The 20,388-nt window shown below is 39.2% G+C and overlaps 1 protein-coding gene across 3 annotated transcripts in view; it reads right to left on the reverse strand.

The window, feature by feature from the left end:
- The window catches only part of LOC121293384 (protein Wnt-7b), a 95,453-nt gene that overhangs the window by 65,168 nt on the left and 9,897 nt on the right, over positions 1-20,388 (reverse strand). The gene's annotated exons all lie outside the window — the stretch shown is intronic.

Consider the following 20,388-nt stretch of genomic DNA (forward strand, 5'->3'; position numbering starts at 1 on the left):
ATTAATCATGAAGTACTTATCTGTGCCAGTGAGGCTATAATATGCTTCTCAACAGTTGTTAGAGTAGGGAGTGCTTTGGGGATAGTTGAGGCAGAAACCATCATTTCTTTTAAGCAAAGATTAGATAAATATTTGAAGTGAAGAAAGGTGCAGGGCTATGGGGGAAGCACAACTCAGTGGGATTAGTTCTGGATTGTTATAGAAAAGACCTGTCACTGACAATGGGGCAAAGACCTCCTTCTAAGCTGTAAACTTCTGTGGTTTCAAACAAACAATCTGTAGCATAAAGGAAAAACACTTCAGAAAGCCACCAATCTATAGAATTGAGAGCATAACCGCATCACAGTAATATGTTGAATAGGGAATACTCATTTGCAGTACAATGGACATCATTAAATGTACTTCTCTAATCACTCATCTATATCACTGAGTATAACCTGATTCACATGGGACATGCTGATTCTAAAGCCAACTGGTACTATTAATATTTTTGTGGTCCTTTATCGCTGGCCACATTAGAACAACAACTTATATTTATGTAGTGCCTTTAACAGGATAAATCAGCCCAAGACACTTTACATGAGCAAATAAAACAAAATATGACATCAAGCCAAATATGGAGATAGTAGGTCAGTTTTCAAAGCTTGCTCAAAGAGAACAACATCAAAAATTTACATTTTTATAACCTTAACAAAGAAAATGGTCTCAAGGTACTTCACAGAGGCGTATCAAAATAAAAAGAACGTTAAGCCAATAGGAAAAGTAAGAGTTTGATTAAAAAGATGAGTTTTAAGAAGGGCCTTAAAGGAGGAAAAGGAGGTCGGGAGGCAGAGTGACTTAGGGAAGGGATTCCATTACATGTAGGGTTGTAGTTAGATATGGTGTGATGTTTGGTCAAGCTGGATAGAATGTGCACTTCCATTTGCGATACACATTGGTTGCTTTAAATACGTTGAGCATGGAATTCCACCATGCCACTTACACGTGTGTGCCCAAGTTGGGACTTGCGTCCAGCAATATTGTTCACAGTTTGTAGGCTCAACTCATTTAATGTCCATTGGTAGTTCAGTGGTGCAAGGTGGAATTTCTCAATTTAGAAGCCTTTAAAAAGGTGGCTGGGAAAATGGCAGATAAGTAGGAATATATTTAGCACAGTGAGTTGAGTCAGTTAGTAGTAGGTTGCTCATATGTAAGTTTATGGTATTATTAAAGCATGACTTCAAGTGGAGGACCTGATAGAGGCACGCAAAGAAGGAAGCAGGTGTTTGCAAGGAGGCAGAAGAGAGCCCAGGATTTTAGTGAGGGTGACTTTCAGATACACAAAATGCTGCAGAGGACAGAAAGACGGCTGGGTGCTCATGGAGGAAATGTCAGAAAAATATTTTGTGCCACATGGAAAGAATTGACAGCAACATTGAGTGCTGGATAAAGTTCAATGGCCTAATGAGAGCAAGCAATACATTGGCTTCTTCCTTAGATATCATGAGCATCTACTCATCGTTTTCCCTTTAAAATTCACTGTGTAAAGGGGAACTATCTGTCTAGCCTCCTTCCCGCATGGGATTTGCTTTTTGCTATTTAAAGGCTTATGTTTCTCATTCCAGTCACTTCTGGAACCCTCACTGTAGTAACTCCCTGTTCCAAACTCAACACCCTTGCTTCAGTGGCCATGTAGGGAGTGTGTGAAAGTTCTCCCCATTATAAGGCCAACCAGATATGGTAGCGAAGTGGTTTTGTCACTGGACTAGTAATCTAGTGACCTGGACCAACGATCTGGAGGCGTGCGCTCAAATCCCACCATGGAAGCTGGGGAATTTAAATTCAGTTAATTAAATAAATCTGGACTAAAAGGATAATATCAGCAATGATGAACGTGGAACTACCAGATTTTCATAAAAACCCACCTAGTTCATCAATGTCCTTTAGGGAAGGTATTCTGCTGTCCATAGCCTGAGACTACAGACCCACAACAATGTGATTGATTCTTAACTGCCCTCTGAAATGGTGTGGCTAGCCATTCAGTGATATTAAACCACAATGAAACTGTCTAAAAAGCATAAAACGAGGGGATATCCTGGCATCACCATAGGTACCACACAAAACAAAGGCACACTCAGCCCGATTGACCTTGCAAAGTCCTCCTCATTAACATCTGGGGACTTGTGCCAAAACTGGGAGAGCAGTCCAATGACTAGTCGACCAATAGCTTGGCAAAGTCATATTCACAGAGTCCTATCTTTCCGCCAACATCCCAGATCCCATCATCATTGGTTTTTGCACTCACTTTCTGGGTTCTGCTATCATTGAAGGAGAACATTCATGGAGCCTCCTGCTCCTGTGCAGAGCATACCATCTCTGAGGCTTGCTTTATATTCCAGATTTTATTAACTGAATTCAAATTCCACTAGCTGCATGGTGGGATTTGAACCCATGCCCCCATAGCAAATCTAGTAATCCAAATCTATTGTTTGTTGGATCACTTAGCTCTGTCTAAATCATGTAGCTTCAACTATTTAGCATGTTTGTACTTTCACCAGATTGGCGCTTCTGTTTTTAGGCACACCTGGTACTGCTTCTGGCGTGTTCTGTTACATTCCTCATCAAATCAAAGTTGATACCTTGGTTTGATGGTAATAGTCAGCCAGACCAGATGAGAATGGCAGATTTCCCTCCCTAAAGGATATTAGTGAACCAGATGGGTTTTTACGACTATCAATGGTAGTTTCATGGCACCATTAATGAGGCTAGCTTGCAATTCCAGACTTTTATTAATCAATTGAATTTATTAATTGAATTGAATTTAATTGGTGGGATTTGAACTGATGTTGAACCTCTGGATTACTAGTCTAATGACATTACCAGTATGCGACCATCTCCCTTAATAAATATGTCATATTGGAAATTTACCAGTAATTTGTTTAGGAGAGGTCTGAATATAAGTGGAAAGTGGCTGTATTTGCAATTTGACAACATAGTTGTGTAGTGATAATGTCACTGGGCTAGTAATCCAGAGGCCCAGGCTAATGTTGTGGGGGCATGGGTTCAAATCCCACCATGGCAGCTGGTGGAATTTGAATTCAATTTATAAAATCTGGAATATAAAGCAAGCCTCAGTGATGGTGACCATGACAACTATCATCAATTGTTGTAAAAACCCATCTGGTTCACTAATGTCCTGTAGGAAAGGAAATCTGCCATCCTTACCTGGTCTGGTCTGGCCTATATGTGACTCCAGACCCACAGCAATGTGGTCGACTCTTAACTGCCCTCCAGAATGGCTTAGCAAGCTACTCAGTTCAAGGGCAATTAAGGTTGGGAGTGATTGACATCTTTATATGATCAGACTGGGAAAGTTTCATGAAGTAAACAATGGTCAAAATTCCCAGTGATATCCCACCAGCACTGTCAATTCTGTAACAATGCAACTCTGAACTGATCACTAAATCTGCATTTTGTAAGTCTCACATAATGGCTAGTTCTCTGACAAAGTCTAAAGGCAACAGAAATAGATCTTGAAGCAAATTACGGTTTATTCATAAAATAATATAAAAGTATTATTTTACATCATCCAGTGCAGTACTGGGAGTCCCATGGCAGTACACTACATTGTAACTTAAAAGGATAGTGTCATTTATAAAATGTATTTGACAAGCCCTTTTCTCTTTTGAGAGGGTGAAGACTTTTTTTTGCCGTAATATGATGGAACAATGCAAGGGCATGATGTATAGGATCACATATCTGTCAGCAAACTAAATTAATAAGGATTGCTGCCTTTGATCAGTAAACCATCAGGAAAGCAGGACAGACAACGGATTGGTGACATTATCCACTGAACTTGCAGAGAGAGATTCACAGTTTAAAGAAAAGATATTCTGTTGAATTATGAACCTTGCTTTGTAGAGTTCTTCAGTGTTTAGTGAAGTTGTTGATCCAGTGAAGTTTTGGGACCTATGAGCTGATGATTGACTTACATATTAAGGTACCAAATGTGTTAATAATTTTGTTCCATTCAATACAAGGTACCTGGAGGAAGGGGAAAGATCCTTTATTTACGATCTGGTCATTTTTGCCATGCCCATGCAATCCAACAATCAATTAATTTGTACAAATATCAAAAGGACTAAATTAGCTATTTTTAACTTGTTATTTGTGTAAATCAAGAGCTAAGGCAAGGTTTGCCTCCATGCCTGGAAATTATAAGATACAAAAAGCCTGGAGTATTATGTCCAATTCTGGGCACCACACTTTAGAAAGGACGTGAAAGATTTGGCGCAGCTATAGAAAGATTTACTAGAATGGTTCCAGGGATGAGGGATTACTTCACTGCTGCTGGAAAGGATAGACTGAGGAAGCTGGAGTTGCTCTCCTTAGTTCAGAAAAGGCAAAATGGAGAATTGATCGATGTATTTAAAATCACGAAGGGTTTAGATAGAGTATCTAAAGAGAAATTGTTTCCAATCATCAAAGGGTCAATTTTGTTCATTCTTCAATGTGAAGATAGCCATGTTCATTATCTGGAGTACCTGGTAGGGTTCCGGTGGGTGTGTAGGTGACTGCTAAGGCCAATCTGCACCTGGAAAGCTCTGCAGCAAATAGGAAGAAGGAAACTGGAGAGACGATTGAGTTCTGGATGAGTTGCTGGCTCGGGATTTCCTGTCCTTCGTTTTCTTTCTGTATCTGTTCAGATGGCAAAGACTCAAATGGCAAAGGTGATTGGCAAAAGAACTACAGGTGACAGGAGGAAAACCTTTGCCTATGCAATGAATGGTTATGATCTAGAATGCACTACCTGATAAGGTGGTGAATACAGCTTCAATAGTAGCTTTCAAAAGGGAATTGGATAAATATTTGAAGGAGAACAAAATTACATGGATTATGGGGAAAGATTGGGATAAAAATTGCGATATGGGACTAACTGGATTGCTCTTCAAAAGAGCTGGCACGGACGATAGGCCTAATAGCCTCCTCTCTGCTGTACTTTTTTTATTTGTTCACAGGACATGGGCGTCATTGGCTAAGCCAGCATTTATTACCCATCCATAACTGCCCTTGAGAAGGTGGTGAGCTGCCTTCTTGAATCGGTGTAGTCATTTGGTGTAGGCACACCTACAGTGCTGTTAGAAAGGGAGTTCCAGGATTTTGAACCAGCAGCAGAGAAGGAACAGCGATTTAGTTCCAATTCAGGATGGTGAGTGGCTTGGAGGGGAACTTCCAAGCGATGGTGTTCCTGTCTATCTGTTGCCCTTGTCCTTCTAGATGGTAGTGGGAGTGGGTTTGGAAAGAGGCTTGGTGAGTTGCTGCAGTGCATTTTGTAGATGGTGCATACTGCTGCCACTGTGTGTAGGTGGTGGAGGGAGTGACTGTTAGTGGATGGGGTGCCAATCAAATGGGCTGCTTTGTCGTGGAAGGTGTCAAGCTTCTTGAGCGTGGTTGGAGCTGCACTCATCCAGGCAAGTGGAGAATGTTCCATCAACTCCAGACATGTATCTTGTAGATGGTGGACAGGCTTTAGGAAGTCAGGAGATGAATTACTCACCTCAGGATTCCTTGCCTCTGACCTGCTCTTGTAGCCACAGTATTTATATGGCTAGTCCAGTTCAGTTTCTGGTCAATAGTAACTCCCAGGCTGTTGATAGTGGGGGATTCAGAGATGCCAATGCCATTGAATATCAAGGGGCAATGGTTAGACTCTCTCTTGTTGGAGATAGTCATTGCCTAGCACTTGTGTGGCATGAATGCTACTTGCCACTTGTCAGCCCAAGTGTAGAATTGTTCAGATCTTACTACATTTGAACATGGATTGCTTCAGTATCTGAGGAGTCGTGAATTGAACATTGTACAACCATCAGCGGACATCCCCACTTCTGACCTTATGATGGAAGGAAGGTCATGGATGAAGCAGCTGAAGATGGTTGGGCTGAGGACACCACTCTAAGGAACTCCTGCACTGGAGCTGAGATGACTGACCTCCAAAAATCACAACCATCTACCTTTGTGCCAGGTGTAATTCCAACCAGTGGAGAGCTTTCCCCCTGATTCCTATTGACTCCAGTTTTGCTAGGGCTCCTTAATGCCACACTTGATCAAATGCTGCCTTGATGTCAAGGGTGGGTCACTCTCACTTCATCTTGAGTTCAGCTGTTTTGTCCATGCTTGGTCAAAAGCTGTAATGAGGTCAGGAGCTGAGGAAGATTGGGCCTAGAACATTCTGGGTACTATTCTAGGTGTTAGGCCATCTATACTGCTGTAAACGTTCTTTGTTCTTCATTTTCTGATTAGTCAGATTGCTAATCGAGCAAGGAGGATTTTTTTTTTGAAATCTGAACCATGTTTATTTCTATGTGAATTGTATTGAATTGATTTTGGAGTTGAGATTGTCAAAGAAATAAATTAACAATCAGAATTTTAAGATATACCTGAATTTTTCTGTCTTTATTGAACTCACAGTGATCTTTTTGCAAACCATTTTGAAATAGGAAATATATATACACCAGACTGCTGGAGGGAACAGGAAAGAAAGGGAAAAAGGACATGACATGGGAAGGTGAATTTTAACAGTGGGTGGGCACTAGGATGAACACATGTGCTGTTTGCCTACCTAAAGTCTTGGCGGGAGGTCCAAGTCATTTTGAAGGTTGAAGTACCTTTCCACAAATCTGAATGTTGCTCGGCCACTTTGTCAGCTTGCCAGTTGGTGTGGAGAGTGGGTGGAGGTGGATGTGGTGAAGCTGAGCCCATAAATTTCTCCAGGGAAGAGGGGAGGAATAGTAGATAGGGAAGTGGATGTTGCACTGCTAGGCAGCAGTGGAATGGGAGCTTCCTTTGGGGCCAAGAAGCAACTCTAAGCCTCAGTGTTTGGCACCAATGGGCAGAGCAAGCATGGTGCACACCAAAAGTTACATCAGTGGAAACTAAATTTGGGCAATTTCTCTAATGGCATTGTGATCCATTCTGCTAACTTCAAGTCTATCTGGTGAAATTTGCCCCTATGCTGTTCTATATGTGCTTTTACTTATTACAGTTACTAAACATAAATTTAGTCTGGAGCTAAAAATTAACTCAAGTTTGGTTTGTTGCTATAATACTCAGTGCAGTATCAGAATGTTTGGTACCGGCTTGAGGTATACAGCGTTTAGTACAGTAGTGATTTTGATGCATTATATTGCACTGTAGTGCTCAATACAGTTTCAGTATTAATACAGTATTATACTGATGCATCAGTGCAGTATTGAAGCAGTGCAGTGCTTTCAGAGGAGCTGCCTTTAAGATGAGATGTTAAACTGAGGCCCAGTCTGTCTGTGAGGTATATGATCCCATTACACTATTTGAAGAACGGCAAGGAAGTTCCACAGTACCTGTATCCTGGACAACATTTATCTCTTAACCAAAACCATTAAAAAAAATTGGTCACATATTTCATTGCTGTTTGAAGAATCTTTGTGTGTGCAAATTGGTGCAATTCCTTGCAGTGCAACAGTGACTACACTTCAAAAGTACTTAATTGGCTATGAAGTGTTAAGAGACATCCTGAGGTCATGAAAGGTGTTATATAAATGCAACTTATTTGTTATAATGTTTATGATATGATTGGAATATTTGACAGAGCATTGTTGTGCTCTGTATGTTATTGCTTTATAGTGCTCAGTACAATATTATACTATTCGATGCAATACTATACTGAGCACTATTATACTGTCTCATTTGTTGGTGTTATAGCACTCAGAATTACTGCTAAACAGCTTCACTGGTTCTGAATTTTATATTTGCTGTATGTCAAATTTCTCCATTTATGATAAGAATTTCTGCATATATTTAAAGTAATAGTTTTAATTGTTTGTTTATGATATTTTAGCTTCTACCATAATCCCATATATATGTCCTACTCATTTACTTCACTATCTAAAATTTTAAAATTAAAAGTGAAGGGATTCTATTGTCTTTATTTCCTGTTTTTCTGTCTATGAGGATTGGCCATTTACCTTCTTGGATGACACCATTGCTGCTGTATGCCTGGAGAGTCCCTTGACTTGGTGCCAAATTCAAACTGACATTGGTAAGGGAAAATGCACGCTACAGAGATTACTGCTTTTTTTGAGGTCAGCAATATTGAGCCAATAGTGTCCAGTAATCTTGCAATTTTCACAGTATTAGGTTTCAATGAAGCTTTATAATGCTCAGTGTAATATTACAGAGAATCATATTATTCATTATCTTTTTATAATCCTAGAAATTGGTGTTGATAAACTGTCCGGGGGTTAACTGTGGAGTTACGAAAAGACCCAGACAGAAAATACAATGTTTAGCCTTTGCCTGGAACTCAAAAAATATTCATTCTTGAAGATTCACTGGACACAAATTGCTCCTCAACCCCCAACCCAGTACAGCAACCTTACTGACAACAGAAGGAAACAACCCTAAATGATTTGCAGGCACCCTTGTATCGCAGACTTGAGCAACCTGTCAGGTCTGTGCCAATAGCAAGCTCGCCATACAGGATGTCTTTTGGAATGCAGCCAGTATCCATTTGGCTCACTTGATGCAGCAGTGGCTCCATTAGCAGATCAGAGTGATAGCATGTGACAATCTTGGTGACCTGGGGGATGAGATGGCTGCATCACAGGGGGTCTTGATCTACCCAGACATCCAAAGTGCTACCTAAGGATGCCAGCGACATGCCCAATAAATAATCCTGGTAGTTACCTAGGCCTTATTGTGTCTACATTCTGCCTTTGTCTTTGACTGCTGCGAAAAACTTTATGAACAAGAATCCAAATAGCTGCAATCCTTGTATTCATAGAAAGCCAAAAGCGTCAATGGAATGCTGGTACTCAATAGCAAACTTTATAAAGTCGTTAGCCCTCTTAAGGAAAGCATTACTCACCTCCTAAGTGCACATGTAGGCAGTGAACTACAGATGTCCCTAGCATTACCCTAGAAAGAGGCAGATGCATGAATATTGAGGGCTATGATGATTTATCTACTAAACAGTGTTCATCAGTAAATCCCACTTTTCACCCAAGAGGTAGATTAGCGATGTGTTCATGCTGGTACACCATTCTTGCTCCAGCTCATGTCATCTTCCTCAGCCAAATTGTGTCATGGGAGCACTGAATGAAACCCCCATTGTGCCTTGATTCTAGGATTTTCTTCATGCTTTCAAATCCCACCATTGCCTTACCTCACACTATCTCTGTAACTTCTTCCAACTCCACAATCCACTGAGATATCCAATTCTGGCCTCTTGCTCATCCCCAATTTTGATCACTCCACCTTTGGCAGCTTCCATTTGCTTCTGTAAGCTGTGGAATTATCTCCCTTTAAACCCTTCTTCCTTTCTTTCTTTCTCCTCTTTTAAGATGTTTCCTAACTCTTTGACAATGCTTCACTCATCTGTCCTAATATCATCTTGTATGACTCAGTATCAAATTTAGTTTGTACAATGCTGTGAAGTATCTTGGGGAATATTACTATTTTAAAGGTGCTACCTCATTGTAGGTTGTTTTGCTATAAACTGAGCAAATTACTATAAATTTAGCCATCCTTTTGAGAGTTTCTTCTACACAAAATGCTGATTCAACTGCAACTCCTGAATTCTATGGGCAAAAAGAATGCATCATTTGTGCAGTGCAGAATTTAACAAATATTGTTGATTGTCTCCTGTTAATGAGTGATTTTCTAGTATTAACAGGCTTAGTGGGTTCAATTTTGTTTGTATTGTACTCTTTAATACAGTGAATCCTTCTTGCCCTGGCAGCTATATCGGTCGGATTGGTGAATAATCACAAAATATGCACAAAAACACACTTCTGATTTTACGGCCCCATTTTCTTCAGTTCGTGTGACATAAACCTTCACACAGACAGCAAGTTTTCAAGCTATAGGATTTGTAAGCCTACAACTTGTTGTTGGTGCATTATTTGAGGTTCCCTAGAGGCCATTAGAAATTGCTGAGTGAATTCCTACCTGCCCATTAACCACTGAGAAAGCTGATTTTACCTCTGTATGTAAAACAGGCCATTCCCCACCCACACAGTCAAGTATTATGATCATGCAGAGCAACATTTAAATAGTTTAAGCAGGCATTTAACTGCCCTGGATCCAATGACCAAATTCTGAGAAGTTCAAGAAAGAAGGACTCTCCAAGGGCTCCTCCCTCAAAAACATCTAGTCCGACAAGCTTGGAAACAGTTTTCAGAGGGACTAAATGTTATTCTCAGAGCCAAGCAGACCTGGATACAGTTCAGAGAGAAGCTAGTTGACCTGAAGAAATCTACTAAAGTTTCAATTCTAAATAGCTGCCCAAGTTGCATACTACAAAGTGTAACCTGATAATTTGCAAAGTATTTTGTGCTAAACCATTCTAAGCATTAATAGAGACTGTTGTGTGAGAAACTCACTGAATGCAAATCATTCATTATCTTACCATAGCATAGATGAAATATAAGCAGTAACTTACAACTCCAGCAATGGTTATACAGAATCTTAAGAGGCTGGACACAGAAATTGATTGTAAGCCAACTATGTTCATATAGCATTAGATGGCCTGCAAATTGCCCACTTGTATGACACACAATCTATGCCATCTAAACAAGCAAAAATATGTGACCCATTCATACTTCTCAGTATATATATTTATATATATTTTTATATATACTTCATATTTTTTATTCCTTTCATTACTACTTCTCCTTAACTACTTGTAAGTGCTCAGTGCAGTATCATAGTGTCTGATGCAGTTTTCGTGTTTAGTACAGTACTGATGTTTTTGATATGGTATTATAGTGTATTCAATATTATAATGCTGTATTTAGCACTTCAATACTGTATTGAGCTCTGCAATAGGGCCCTATACACTTTTGTTATACTGAATAATTATATTGACTAATACCACACCAAATAGTAATAGAGCATTCAATACAATCAGTATAGTGCTGTGTTTAAAATGTTTCATACCATATTACAGTTCTTAATACAATATTAACTTCTTCCAGTGTTTGTTATTATTGGGTACTATACAGCATTGTAAGGTTTCCTGCAGTATATGATTATGAATTATTTTATTTGCAGAGCACAAGATCTAGTACAGTATTATAAGGCTCTGTTTAGCATTATAGAGCTCCATATAACACCATAAACTTCCAGCTAATATAATGTTTCTGGACATCATTATAAATTTCAGTATGTTAAGGTAGGTCTTTGCACAATATTATAGGCTTCTGTACAGTACTATGATTCTATATTGTTTTGTACAACATTGTAAGAATTAAATTCAGTCAGCATTTTGGTTTTATAGTTATTTATACAATTATAGACTTATGTACAACATAATAGCATTATGTGCATTTTATAGGGTACTGTACAATGTTACTGGTTATGTACAGTATTGAAAATGTTTCTAGTGTTGTGAGGCTTTGCACAGCACTATTGGATTTTGTAACTATTACAAGGTTCTACACTAAATGATAATATTCTGTATTGTATTATGAGATCTGTACATTTCAGGATTCTGTACAGTATTATAACATAGTATGCAATCTAAAAGGGGTTTTACAGGTCTGAACAATGAGTGAGTTCTGCACTGCATTAGAGTACTATATAGTGTGCACCTTTAAGCACTATTGTAGGGTTCAATGCAGCATTGTGTTGTTTTGTACAATACCAGTACAGTATAAGCTCTATTGTATTGTATTTTTATGTATAAAGCTGAGGTTCTGTACAGCCCAGTATTTCCTCCTAGCATTTTAAAGTTCTGTACAACATTTAGGGTTCTGTAGAGCCTTCCAAAATTCTCTTTGACATTAGAGATTTCTATACAGCACTGTAAAATTAAGTGCATGGGGTTCTCTGGAACACTATAGATCTCTGTAGACTTTTGTATAGCATTACAAGCTTTTTTGTACAGCATTCTATGCACATATGCAGTTCACTAATGCATTATCATATACAACACGGTGTTACAGTCTCTGGAATAACACTAGAGTACAGTGCAGTAATAAATACTGTATTAGGTACATGGACATAGGATTGTGTACAATACTAAATTGTAAGTAGCTATAGGGGTATATACAGAATTGGAGTCCTCTGAAGTATTGGTGTTCAATACAATGTTAGTGTACAGTATTATAATGTGCAGTGCTAAGGTATAGATTTTTTTGCAACAATAGAGTTCACTAAAACATTCTAATCGGTTTAGTGTTGGTGTACATCATAATATTAATTGCACATTACAGCATTATAGGAACCTGTAAAGCTTATTATGGTTCACTATGTCTTAGTGTTCAGTTCAGTGTCCAATTTAGTGTAATGGTGTTCTGTCAAATAGTTAAATAGTGTGTGGTACAAGAATAGTGTATAATATTGCCAAAGCATTCAGTATTAACGTAAATAACAGTACTAATATATAGTACAGTATTATAGTTAAATGTTGAGTGTAAGAGTGTACATTATGATATATTTTAGGTTCAGTGCAACGTTAAGTTGTATAGTATAGTATAAGGTTCTGTATACTATAGGGTTCAGTGCGATATTTGGGTCAGTGCTTAAATGGCTTATTGAATAACATGCAGTGTATGGTATTGTGTAAATATATAACATGCTGAATTTTATGGCATGTGGATATTTTTACCTTCGCCACTTGGTAGTAAATGGTGGGAAAGTGAAGGTGAGAATTATCCTCTGATTATGTTGTATAACACATATTGTACTGCAACATAGAATGTGGCATACATGTGATAAATTAAACCAATAATGATTTTGCAAATAATTTTATTCACTTAACTATTCTTTGCTCTATCAGTTTTGACAGCTGTGGGGACACAAAGTGAATTGCAATTACAGCACTGTCAAAAAAGGTTACATATTATGGATAAGAGTGTACTTATTACATGTACACGTTACAATGCAGTGTAGCAAATATTTTTAAAAGCACTTGTAAAATCTTTTTTTTAAAATAAATGACCTTTAAAAGAGTTTCTGCCACAGTTTATTGCCAAATGGCTTGTGTATAAGTTGTAAGTACATTAAAATTTGTGTTAGTACCTGATGGGGCAATTTTTACAGCTAAACGATAGTGCTTTTCACAATGATTATCAAAAATTCTTGAGCCCCAGAACCTATTGAGATGAAAAAGACTCTGAAGTTTCACTGAATTGGTTACTAGGCAATTTTCACACTTGCACAAAAACACTTGTAAATGGATCAGCTTTAGCAAGGCAGTATATACCGGTAGTATAAAAGAAAGAGTATAAAAAAGAAAGTTAATTTCAGTTGATTTCCATTCATTGAGAGCCAAAAAAAGCCTGCTAATCTGAAAACTTTCTTCAATGGCAGCAATGGACCTCTAATTGATCTAGAATTGTGCATATTTACAGCAAGTAGACATTGTGACTTTAATGGGGCAGATAAAGCTAAACAGGTGTACAGCGACAGAATAATACATTGCATATTTTATGGTATATGTAAAGACAACCCAATTTGCTGCGAGCAAACCTAGGAAGATCTGTTTGCCTCATACAAAGTTCAGTATGTTATTGCAATATACTCTTTCAGGTCTTGTATATTTTCCTATATTGTGTCATTACTGAAGTCAGTCAAGTTACAATTATTTACCAATCCTTCACCTTTGTTATACTGCCTTTGTTATACTCAGCTAGCTGCTGCAAAATAGCTACAGAAATTGGGGGATCAATACTGTTAACAATTTAAATGCTTCTGCTTATTTAAAATCATGAAATAACTTAGGCCCTGGAATTATTTTGTTGTATCCTGGAACATGAATGTTTAATGTTTGTGTCTGAACTTCCTCTCTTGCTCCTGAAAATAATTACATTACCAACTCCGATAAAGTAGAGCAAATGGAATTTCAGACAAATAAATTAAGTTTTAGTCCATGATTTTCCCTTGATATAATTTAAAAGTCCTTAAATTATTCTCAGCTGTCAAAACAGAGTAAACATCCAGCTTCAGTGTGGTTTATATATCTCCATATCAGGTATAATGTGAGTGTTATAAAGTAATACAATGGGTTGGAATGCTCTCCATCTCAGGCAGCCAAGTTCCAATCTAAACTGTTGGGATGAAAATCCCTTCACCAGTTGTTGGGTGGCAGGATTTTTGGTGAAATTATTTTGTAATAATCTCATCACAGCTCTTTGTGGAATTGCATTCACATCATAAAATTGAAAATACATCCATTAGGACTATTAGTGCAGTAGAGATTGTTAATCTGTGGTTGGGGATGTGACACATTATCTGGGATCTAACCCGAGATATGCTTGACAAGAAAGTATTTGATCCTGGTATCAGAATATTAAGTGAAAAGAGATGTCATTCCCAGCATAGAAATCCCTTATTCTGCCAAGCATTAAGTTGACAGCACACAGGAGTCCCATTGACAGGTAAAGTATATTGTAATATGTATCGGTGAAACCATCTTTATCTATTAGATGAATCTTAAATAGCCCTGGTCTGCATCACAAACTTGTAGACCATCTCCTCTTCTTACGTTGTACAGAACTACACAGTGGAGGGTGGTTAACAATGCTAAAGGAAGACAGGAAGATTGTGGGCTATAAGCAGCAGCAGAATTGCATTCAAATACAATCTGTAACCTCATGGCTCAGCATATCCCCCAATCTACCATTACCATCAAGACAGGAGATCAACCCTGGTTCAATGAAGGGTGCAGGAGGGAATGCCAGGAGCAGCACCAGGCATAGAAAAAATGAGGTGTCAACCTCATGAAGCTATAACACAGGACAACTTGCATGCCAAACAGCATAAGCAGCAAATGATAGACAGTGCTAAGTGATCTCACAACCAACAGATCAGATCTAAGCTCTGCAGTCCTGCCACATCCAGTCATGAATGGTGGTGGACAATTAAACAACTCACTGAAGGAGGTGGCTCCACAAATATCCCCATCCTCAATGATGGGAGAGCCCAGCACATCATTGCAAAAGATAAGGCTAAAGCATTTGCTACAATCTTCAACCAGAAGTGTTGAGTGGATGATCCATCTCGGCCTCCTCAGTAGGTCACCAGCATCACAGATGCCACTCTTCAGCCAATTCAATTCACTCCACATGACATCAAGAAATGGCTGAAGGCATTGGATAGTGCAAAGGCTATGGCCCCTGACAATATTCCAGCAATAGTACTGAAGACTTGTGCTCCAGAACTTGCTGTGCCCCTAGCCAAGCTGTTCTAGTACAGCTACAACACTGCCATCTACCCAGCTATGTGGAAAATTGCCCAGGTATGTCCTGTACACAAAAAGCAGGACAAATACTACCCAGTCAATTACAGCCCCATCAGTCTACCTCTTAATCATCAGTAAAGTAATGGAAGGGGTCATCAACAGTGCTATTTAATGGCACTTGCTTAGCAATAACCTGCTCAATGACATTCAGTTTGGGTTCCACCAGGGCCACTCAGCAGCCTTGGTTCAAACATAGACAAAAGAGCTGAACTCCCAGGGTGAGGTGACAGTGACTGCCCTTGACATCAAGGCCGCATTTGACCAAGTGTAGCATCAAGGAGCACTTTCAAAACAGGAGCCATTGGGAATCAGGGGGAAAGTTCTCCACTGGTTGGAGTCACACCTGGCACAAAGGAAGATGGTTGTGGTTGTTGGAGGTCAGTCATCTCAGCTCCAGGACATCACTGCAGGTGTTCCTCAGGGCAGTGTCCTCAGCCCAACCATCTTCAGCTGCTTACTTCCATCATAAGGTCAGAAGTGGGGACGTTCGCTGATGTTTGCACAATGTTCAGCACCATTCACGACTCCTCAGATACTGAAGCAGTCGATGTTCAAATGCAACAAGACCTGGACAATATCCAGGCTTGGACTGACAAGTGGCAAATAATATTCATGCCATACAAGTGCCAGGCAATGAACATCTCCAACAAGAGAGAATCTAACCATCGTCCCTTGACGTTCAATGGCATTACCATCTCTGAATCCCTCACTATCAACATCCTGGGGGTTACCATTGACCAGGAAGTGAACTGGACTAGCCATATAAATACTGTAGCTACAAGAGCAGGTCAGATGCTAGGAATCCTGTGGTGAGTAACTCATCTAATGACTCGCAAAAGACTGTCGACCATTTACAAGGCACAAGTCAGAACTGTGATGGAATACTCCCCACTTGCCTGGATGAATGCAGCTTCCACAACACTCAAGAAGCTTGACACCATCCAGGACAAAGCAGTCCAGTTGGTTGGCACCACATCGACAAACATTCACTCCCTCCGATGCACAGTAGCAGCAGTGTGTACCAGCTACAAGATGCACTGCAGGAATTCACCAAAGCTCCTTAGACAGCACCTTCCAAACCCATGACCACTACTACTAGAAGGACAAGGGCGGCAGATAAATGGGAATACCACCACCTGGAAGTTCCCCCAAGGTCATTCACCATCCTGACTTGGAAATATATCGCTGTTCCTTCGTCAAAATCCTGAAACTCCCTTCCTAGCAACACTGTTGGTGCACCTAGACCACATGGACTGCAGCAGTTCAAGAAGGCAGCTCACTACCACTTTCTCAAGGGCAATAAATGCTGGCCCAGCCAGCAAAGCCCACATCCCATGAATGAATAAAAACGGCTGCATAGGTCAAGAAGGATGAGGAGGGTTAGTTTACCTTTGATAGGATGCCATTTGTGACTTTCAAAGAGTTATTTCTGTACTGCGGCAAGAGCAGAAACTGGATTGGAGAGATTAAAATGGTGTTCCAGAAAAGTTGGGCACTGATTCAAGAGATGACAACATGTTCAAGGTTTTGGAGAGGAAAGGGTGGTTGGAGATATGGTGGTATTTGCAAAGACAACTGGATGAACTAAATCAGCCATTATCTAATTTTCTTAAATTTTTGAGCACATCTATCACATTCAAGATATCATACATCAAAATATTGAAATCATAATGAAAGGAAAAAAACATTTGCTTTTTTTCTGACTTTGAGTTGGGATTTTTTAGGCATTTGCTAATCAGCAAACTTCCCTCACAATTCAATTATACTGACCTTAGGGTCTACTTAAAACATTTCATCACAGGGAGTGCCTGAGCAGTAGTCTTAAAGGGATTTGTCAGGTCAGCAACAGAACAGCACCCAGACTACCTGTGAATGGTACCACGGGGAGATAGCTTCAGTTTCTTAATAAAGCTTTATTATAGGTTTCGTGGGTCAAATGTTTCATAGGTAATCAACCTGAAACATTAACCATACCCCCTTCTTTGCATACATGTTGCCTGAACTGCTGAATATTACCAGTATTTTCTCTTAATGTTTCAGATTTCCAGCACTTGCTGTATTTTGTTTTTGTTTTACATTTCTTCCAAGAATGGAAATAGAATACAAGACAGAAGTAAAATGGACTGCTGATTTGTGGCGAATACTGGGACCTGTGTGGACTAAGTAACACGAGCAAAAAGAAACTCTCGTATACAGCCTTTAACTGGAGATTCCCAAGACACCTTTCTCCAAGTGTCACAGTGTGAGAGATTTTCCATTCATCTCTATATCAAATAAATGTGCTATTGTACACACACTGGAACGCAAAGAACACAAGCAGAAATTCCTGACTAACACTACCTTGAAGATATTTTGTCATTGATGGTAAGACAAAGCTGTTCTTTCATGAGTGTGTTTAATGTCTTCTCTTTCTAAATGTGCAAACTAACCTGAAGCTGAGCATCAGTGGTGTGACAGAACTGAGGCCCTGTTTACTCTTGAGCATTTGACTCCTGGTGGCACCTTAAATGTCTACAAATCAGTTCCAGAAAGCGTACGTGCTACTGAAGGGAAAGGAAAAAGCATGAACAGTGAAGTTTAACTCCATGTTAATGCCCCCTTTTATTGTTTTTCATGAGAAGTTCAAAGGCTAATAAAATATTCACCTTATTTATTTTAATGTTAGGAACAGGACTCCAGCTGCCACCATTTAGTGTAATGACACCCTGCTGCTAATGTTCATTATTGGAAAGTGAGGGTAAAGCTAAAGCTCTCCTGAGTGATGTGTTAAGACTGTATTGAAAAGCAGCTGTCTCTGCCATTTTTGCCACACTTGGACTGTTTAATAGACAGCATCTCCATGACATCATGTGAAATGGCAACAACCAGGAATCTGCTCCTAATATAAAAAGTTCTTTATTCAGTAAGTATGTTTGTTTAATTAAAATGTACCATGGTTAACACTAAGGGACATTTAAGGGGACACTTACAAGCCCCCACTTTCCTTCCTCCTTTATGTATATTCACATGAGGCAATTGCCTTTTACTTGAGTATTTAAAGTTTTTAACTTTAACAAAAAGATAAGTAAATACTAAATGTTGCATTCTTGTCTTGCATTGAATTTGGTACTAGGGGCCACTGTTTAAAAATAAGGGGTTACCCATTTAGAAGAGAGATGAGGATAATTTTTTTCTCTGAGTGTTGAGAGTCTTTGGAACTTTCTTCCTCAAAAGGTGATGGAAGGAGAGTCTTTGAATATTTTTAAGGCAGAGATAGATTCTTGATAAACAAGGGAGTGAAAAGTTATCATGGATAGGCAGGAATGTGTATTTGAGGTTACAATCAGATCAGCCGTGATCTTATTGAATGGCAGAACAGGCTTGAAGGGCCGAATGCCTACTCCTGGTCCTAATTTGTATGTTCGTATGTATGCTCATATGACCACAATTAGCATTGTCTAGTGCTCTTGAGCTCTGTTGAAAACAATGAGCAGCAGAAGTTAATTGGAACTAAGACTAAGAGCAGAGATTGATGTTTCTGTGTTCAGCATTGGAAAGGTGGCAGCTTCAACTGAGTGGGCAAACGCTTTAAGTTATTTGCAGGATGTGTCTGTGGTAAATACCACTCTCTGGCTTTATCCCAGTATAGATCTTTCAAAGATAATGTTTCTGTGAGAACATAATAGAACATTTCTTACATATTCACATCAATATCTTATGATTCATGATGCTGGCTATTGCACTAGTTTGAGCAATATTTTTCCATTTGTTTACCAAATATAGATGATGCATCTGATACTTTACTTTTATATTGTTTTTTCCAATACTTCTTTAATGAGTTTAAACAGTTACGCTGCTCGAAGCCTTGCTCTGCAGATACACCAGACAAACATTTCATTTCTGTCAATGCTCTCTGCTGACACCAGTCAAAGCTGCTCAGTCTTGTGAAATGGAACAGAAAAACAACACTAAGATCCAATCTGCATGTTCATGGCGCTTAATGTAGATCATGGACATAACCAGGGAGAAGTTAATTCCAAATAGTTGGAGGCTTTCTGTCAGAATGAAGCTTTGGGACATACAAAATGGTAAGGAATAGCATGTGCCCTAGACTTGCAACATGTCTGACACTTTGTATTTGCGTATTGCCATTGTTCATGTTTCAATTCTGGCAAAACTATTACCAAACTATTGAATGATAAATACCTGACAAGAATTGAAAGGGCCTAATCTAATATTAGTGACATCATAAACCTGAGGAACAAACAAATCTCTATCCATTACTTAACTCCCACTACAGCTAACACCTCTGCTCCAGGATTAAAGTGCAACATTTCAATTACTCTAGCATAACAATCTTTTTCATAATTTATACTCTCTATTTTGCAGGGAAGGTTTGTTCAGTTCAACCTCCAAAAGTTATTTTACCCTATTAACTGGTATGAGTACACTCAATGGCTGGATTTTACAGAGGGGCAGACTCTGACCCACCTGTCACTTCCCAAAGATTTATAGCAGTAGAGGCAAATTGAGGTCATTAATTAGCAATTAATTGGACAGCTCAGAGCCTCAATAGGCCAAAGGGTGGGCAGATAGTGGGCAATTTACCCACACCCCACACCTTTATTATGGGGAACTAGTCAGGGGTGGGTGGGAAGGAGGTGAGCCGGCCACCCAGCATATTTTACATGCACCTACCCACAACCCACACCCCCCTCCCCCCCCACCCACCCCTCAACCACCTGAAACATGCCTTACGGGGAGCCACAAAATCCAGCTCCATGTTTTCAAGTGCCATGTTGTTCCCTTTGAAATAGTATGACCATTGCAACTTTGTCAAGAAATAATTTTGCATTAAGAGATTCTCTACATTCTTAGATCAGTTTCATGTGTAAATAACATGCAATATGATAATGAAGGAGCTCTTCTGTTAAAAGATATGATCCTCTCTCTTTGTTCAGGAATTAAATATTAATATTTGTCACATTGTGGTGACTCAGTCAAGGGTGCATTTAACCCATGACAACCTTGGCAACAAAAATCAAAATCAGTAAACAACAGTAAGTAATAGTATAGATTGTTTGCATCATCCAACATAAAGCACACTGTAGAATACATTTCAAGGTAGTAACATCGGTGTTGGGAAAATA

Source organism: Carcharodon carcharias, chromosome 21 (genome assembly GCF_017639515.1).
Source record: "Carcharodon carcharias isolate sCarCar2 chromosome 21, sCarCar2.pri, whole genome shotgun sequence".
NCBI classification, from domain to species: Eukaryota; Metazoa; Chordata; class Chondrichthyes; order Lamniformes; family Lamnidae; genus Carcharodon; species Carcharodon carcharias.